The sequence below is a fragment of the Leptosomus discolor genome, chromosome 2 (assembly GCF_034619465.1).
Source record: "Leptosomus discolor isolate bLepDis1 chromosome 2, bLepDis1.hap2, whole genome shotgun sequence".
Classification (NCBI taxonomy): domain Eukaryota; kingdom Metazoa; phylum Chordata; class Aves; order Leptosomiformes; family Leptosomidae; genus Leptosomus; species Leptosomus discolor.
The window spans coordinates 27,359,878-27,364,706 of record NC_141392.1 but is presented as its reverse complement, the minus strand read 5'-3'; the positions used below and the strand labels follow the sequence as shown (position 1 = coordinate 27,364,706).

Here is a 4,829-nt window from a genome sequence, read left to right as displayed (position 1 = left end):
TTCTCTGAGGTTGGCTTCCCTTCATAGGAAGCCTAAAAACCACCATGGCCCTGGTTTCAGCACATACCTTGGAGTTTGCCTGCACGCAGCAGAGATGTGGGGCCACATTTCCTATGGCTGACTTTGCTCTGGGGCTGGGAATCCATAGCCAAAGAGCAGGGGATAAGATGGCTGGGGGCAACAGCAGCTCAAACTGCTGCAGCAGGATTGCAGGGCATCCTCTGCAGTTTGGGCAAAGGAAGGTTGTGGAGAAAGGGAAGATGAGACATAAGTTTGCGTGAATCCTCAGAGTCTGATCACTGGGCTGTCTTTCAGTGCTGGCCTGGGTTTGTTTTCACCTGCCCTTTTAATCTAGCACCGTTTCTAGATATTAGCAGTCAGTACTTGAGCATTTCTAACTGTTTTTACCTGCCACAGTCACTAGGTTCATTAGTATAACTAAGCAGAGTGACACCAGTGTGTAATGGGTACAGACAAGGCTAAAGATGCTCCGTGTGTTGGAGACGTGCCGTGGTGGCGGTTGCCCTAGAAGCGGGGAGTAGAGGGGACGATGCAGGAGAGGCAGGGCATGGGGTGCAGTGCGGGGGCATCGCACTTGCTCCCACCGCTCTCCTGAAACGCTCTCGCCCCAGCTGGCCCCGGGCTCAGCACCCTGGCGCCCTGCCTTTGCTACCGGTGCCGGGGGCGAGCTCAGAGGCTGTTCGCCCCTCCTGGACAAGCCAGGGACGGTCCCCGTGGGGCCATACAACCCCTCCCCCGTTCCCCAGGGTGTCCGTGCCGAGGCGTGCACCCAGCGGCTTGCGGGGAGGGGGGGCGCGGGGAAACGAACGGGACCCGGCGGGGGGCGGCTCTCAGACCGGTGAGGCTCGGGGGCGGCGGAGCGCGGAGCCTCCCCCCGAGCGCGGAGCGGTGTTTCTGGGGTTAACGTGCCTCGAGGCGGGGGGTGTGGGGTGTGGGGTGGGGGTGGGTTTAGCCCGGTCTGGTGGCCCCGTAACCCTCCCCATCACGAAGGCAGAGCCCCGGCGCTGGGGCTGAGGCTGTAGCAAACTCCCTCGCAAGAGCTGTTTGTTGACCACATTCACGTTCAGAGCCCTGAAGCTAAAAGCACTTTACACCATAAAATAAAAGCACTGTCTTTTTTTCTAAAAGGTTACGTCTGGAGGCCACGCTGCTCATACTTCATACAGAAAACTACTGAAAGGGCTATGAAATCCTCTATGATTTACACTCCCTCTCAGTGCATTAGGATATAGATCTACTCGACTCTAAAAATACTGTGGAGTTTCTAACCGACGTGAATATATGTGCATTATTTCAGAAAGTCTGTTAGAAAACTTGTCAACACATTATAAAGCATAAACCAGGACTTGGCCATTAAATACAGAGATCAGAGACAGAATATATACTGCAGGAAGTACCGAGAAAAGTCCCTCCATTCAAAAAAGGTCTATTAGAGAAAAGTTTACACACAATATACACCAAAGGGTTTAGAGAGAGCCCGTGGACCTTAATTACAAGGCATAAGTGGAATCAGTAAGGGCTTTACGGTCCCCAGTGCAGTTAACTGGGCAGCTAGAAAATAATTTTAATATTGTCATAATTTATTACCCACCGAAAGCCACATCAAGGATTGTAAATATAGTCACTTTGTGTTCACAGCTACTCGTTAAACAGCCTCGGTCCCTTCCCCTAAAAATACAATAAAATACAAACCCACCTGCATTATTAATCTGTGGTTATGCCGTGTTAAAAATGTCTTCTGACTCCTTTTCTTTCTTGAGGTTTGTTATCTCCCTCCAATCACATGACAATGCGAAGCGCTGGTGGGGGACGGACGACGGGGGGAACCCAGCACTATTGCGATCAAATGCCAATATTAATAATTATCCAGCCAGGATGAAATACTGTTTTTAAGGCAGCGAGTTTCCATTTAATTCGAGGCATTTTACGGTGCTGGAATTAAGGGCATGCTAATGGTAGTAACATCCTCCCTGCCATTCATGAAAGCATCTGTAAAATTAGCTCCTGACTGTAGGTTTTAAGATGCGGTCTGGGAAGTCACCCCTGGAATCTCAAACACGGTATGATAATAAAACAGATTTAGTTATAACTAAGTGTTTAATTCGCTATGATTTTTTTTAAGAAAATCAATGAAACGTTGCCTGTTATTTATTGGGAATAACCACAGATAGGTATTTCTGGTGCAGGTTGGCTTTAGAGAGCGCACAACTGCGTAATGAATTGTAATTCAGAGGACTCTTAACTGTGAAACACAGAACCTTTCAGGGGTAATAAAGTCATTACTTTTTACATTGCAGCCACCTTGAAAAGCTTTATACGTGCTATTATATATAAATCAAATCCCATATATATATCTCTCTCTCCGGTAGACACACGTGCCTGTTTCTATACGTTTCGCACACGAACATATGGGTACGGCAGCCAACCCCGAAAGGCGGTGTGAGCCCAAGAGCCAGGCGCGGTTGTATAGTCACCTGCGGCTAGGTCCCCCCGGAAAGTCACGCATTTGCCTCCCGTGTCCCCCCCAGCACCCACCGGGTACACCCCGAGGTGCGACGGTGACAGGCACCGCCGAGCTCGCCCGTGTCTCTGTACGCAGGAGGGGAGCGGCGGGGCTGACCGGCGGCGGCGGGCGGAGCCGGGGGGGGGTGGGGGTGGGGGTGGCGGAGGGTGTCGGAGATGCTGGCGGGAAGCTGAAACCGTCCCACGCCGGAGCGATTCGCCCCGGGCTCTGATAGCTCCGGCCGGGCTCGCCTCGCCAACAGGTCCCCGCCGAGCCCCGGTCCCCCTCCCGCCCCCTCGGTTCCCCGGGCAGCGTCCGGGCGATCGCAGCTCTGCGCGTTCAAATCTTTCTTACAGCGGCTGGCAGGTTCTCGGCCCCCCCCTCGCCTCCCGTCCAGCTCTCTCCTCCCGCCGGGCCACCCGGCGCTCCGTCTCTCCGCCTCCGTCCTGGACACGGTTATCCCCCTCGCACTCCTTTCGCAGCCGCACTTTGCTCCAAACGCCCGTTCGCCTCCGGAGCTTATTTCTACTGCAACCTGATCCCTCCCCGTGCCGGCAGCCTCCGCGTCTCTCTCCGTGTGTTTTCGGCGAAGTTGCAGCAGCCGTCCCTGCCGCATCCTCCCAACTCCAGCCACTTCTCGGTGCCTCCCGCCGCCTCAGCTCTCCCCCCCCCCGCGCCCTCCCCCTGTGCCAGCCCGCCGCCGGCAGCCCCGCGTTTCGCTTTCGTTAAGAGACTGTCGCTGCGGGCAGGGCTCGGAGCGCCGCCGGGGGAGGGCGGCGGGTGCTCCGGGCTGGCGGGCCAGAGAAGCCCGTGGGGAAAGCTGTGAGGTCCGGCCGCCCCCCGACCCGCTCCTGCGGCTTCTCCCGTGCCTGCCGCTTCCTCGCTAGCCAAACTCCGCTGGCTTCTTCTCCGGCCCGCCCCGGGGCAATGAGCTCGGCTCGGCGGCGGGGCAAAGGCCCGCCGCTCCCCGCCGAAGTTTCCCGTGGGCCGCGGCCCGAGGCCCGAGCCGACTCCCCGTCGCCCCTCAGCTCCCCGCGGGGCCACCGCCGTCCTCCGGGGACGGCCGCAGCTCCTGGGAGGAGGGGGACTCCCCGGCTTCGTGGAGGGGGGGGAATGGGGAGGATGGGAGCGAGTGGGGAAACCGGGAGCCGGATGGCACCCCCCTGCTTTTTGGGTGGTCTCCGGTCCTACCTGGCTTCCCCCAGCTCTCCCACCTCCTGGGCACATCCCGAGGCTAGCCTGCCCCGCAGCCCTGTCTGCCCGTCTTTTGCTTCATTGATGTATTTGCTTTTGCAGCGGGGGTGTGTGTGCGTGTGCTGCCGCCGCCTGCCTGCCTGCTCGCTTTCTCCCTCTCTTTCCTTCCTTCTTTCTCCGCGGGTGCGTGTTTAATTGCCCCCCCTCGCCCCTCTCCCGGCTCCCCTCCCGCACCCGCTCCTCCACGGCCACTTGCGGGTCCGGCCGCCGCCCCCTCTGTCCCCAGCCCCCCGGCTCCATTCGGCAGCGTGCGCCGGGCGGCCGGTGCACCCCCTCCCGCCGCGCCCCCTCCCCTCTCCCCCCTGCGATCACTGTCCATTGGCTTGTCCTGCTCTCTTTTTCATGTCCAGCCCCTGATGAGTGTCCATTGGTGTTGCCTTCGCCTTCCCTCCTCCCCTCTCCCCGGCTTGCCCTGCCCATGTTTTGTATGTCTCTGTCCATCCAGGCTCCTGACGTTCAAGTTCGCAGGGACGTCACGTCCGCACTTGAACTTGCAGCTCAGGGGGGCTTTTGCCATTTTTTTTCATCTCTCTCTCTCCTTCTCTCTCTCCCTCTCTCCTCCCTCTCCCTCTCTCTCTCTTTTTTTTTTTTCCTTGCACAAAAAAAAAAAAGCCATGACTGCTATCCCACAATTCATCTTCCCTGCGCCATCTTTGTATTATTTCTAATTTATTTTGGATGTCAAAAGACATTGATGAAGATATTTTCTCTGGAGTCTCCTTCCTCTCTAACCCGTCTCTCCCGATGTGAACCGAGCGACTCACAAGCCACCGAAGCCACCAACCCACCATGTCGCGCCGCAAGCAAGGCAAAACCCCAGCACTTAAGCAAACGGGAATTTTCACGTAAGTAACCCGGAGAGCAATTTATTTAATTTCCCCTTCACGGATTTAATTTTTAATTTGAGCGAGGGCAGGGGAAGAAAAAAAAAAGTGAGAGCGAGTGAGCGAGTCGGGGAAAAAAAATGAACTCAACTATGGCTCGGGATTACCAGCATTCCGGTTAATTTCTCCTTCTCTATTTAATCACCTTGATCACTTTTCTTTTCTTA

At 56.3% G+C, this 4,829-nt stretch overlaps 1 protein-coding gene across 1 annotated transcript in view; it reads left to right on the top strand.

The window, feature by feature from the left end:
- Window positions 1–4,567: 4,567 nt before the first annotated feature.
- Window positions 4,568–4,829, top strand: part of BCL11A (BCL11 transcription factor A) — a 72,662-nt gene continuing 72,400 nt past the window's right edge. Inside the window, exon 1 of the mRNA XM_086460799.1 lies at window positions 4,568–4,623. The gene's annotated coding sequence lies outside the window, so the exon portion shown is untranslated. The remainder of the gene's footprint in view (window positions 4,624–4,829) is intronic.